The 1,061-nt window shown below is 35.6% G+C and overlaps 1 pseudogene; it reads left to right on the top strand.

Annotated features, from left to right (window-relative positions):
- LOC107578075 (beta-crystallin S-like) overlaps window positions 1-1,061 on the top strand; it is a 3,029-nt pseudogene that overhangs the window by 428 nt on the left and 1,540 nt on the right.

The following is a 1,061-nucleotide window of genomic DNA, read 5'->3' as shown; positions in this document are numbered from 1 at the left end:
CTCTTTTTTGTGAAGTATTGCATACTTTGAGCATGTACAAAATTTGAGGAAGAAAGTTAGGTAAGCAGACATGTCAATTAGCATCCATCATGTTGGCATTGTACTTTGACTAATACTGTACCAATAACAACGGCAAAAACTACAATTTTACCACAAAGAATGACATCTTTATTGCCTATAGGCTATAGCACTTACATTTGAAAAGAGAAGCCATTAGCTCTGTGCTATTATGTATTTTTCCTCAGCTCCTGTGGCTTTATGGGATAGCAAAGTGTCACACACTTAGAATCTTAACAGATGTTTTTTTCATGAATGTTAATTTATGTTGAATTAATCCTAAATCCTAATTACTTTCCTTTAACTAGCTAGCTAGCATATTTAGCTCTAAATAACTTGTTTTCTCTGTTTTAAAACTCTTACCAGTTTCTTGTTCATTCCGAGCGCTGTTTTTGCTTTCTGTGGACAATTTTAGCTATAAAGGTTTTATGCTCAAATTGTATATTTATATTTACTACAGTCTCTAGGAGCATTTACTAAATTCGCTAGCTGTCGTAAGCATTTTTGTTAGTCGTAAAGAATATGTATTACATAAGCATATTAAGCAAATAATTAAGAAAAGTTAACTTTTTGTGTGTTTTTGGGTGGAAGTAGGTCACACTGAAGCCATATAAGCTCATCTGATCCCTGAAATTTGGCAGAGATTTTTGCTTGCAGCCAGGAATGGCATTTTTGTGTGTATCTGAGCGTGCGTGTTTGCACATTTGCAAGTGTATGCACACATGTTTCTGTGTTCATACTACAGGCTATTGTGTAACCTGGATTTTCAATACTTTGCATACAGGAAGTTGGTTATCCACTTCTATTGACCAATAATTTTTAATACAAGTGCGTGTGGAGGTGTGTGTGTACCTACCAACACAGCTGAATAAACACACATCCAAACAAGCCCATGCACACTGTGCCATCTCTATATCCCATAATCCACCTGTCTTTTTCTAGAAAGCACTGACTCAATTTTTGGATCTGGCTTCTTGGATCTTTCATGACAAAGCGAATGTCCT

Source organism: Sinocyclocheilus grahami, unplaced genomic scaffold (assembly GCF_001515645.1).
Source record: "Sinocyclocheilus grahami isolate Dianchi unplaced genomic scaffold, SAMN03320097.WGS_v1.1 scaffold8689.1, whole genome shotgun sequence".
NCBI classification, from domain to species: Eukaryota; Metazoa; Chordata; class Actinopteri; order Cypriniformes; family Cyprinidae; genus Sinocyclocheilus; species Sinocyclocheilus grahami.
Note: the sequence above shows the minus strand (reverse complement) of the source record. Positions and strands in the feature narration are given on the sequence as shown.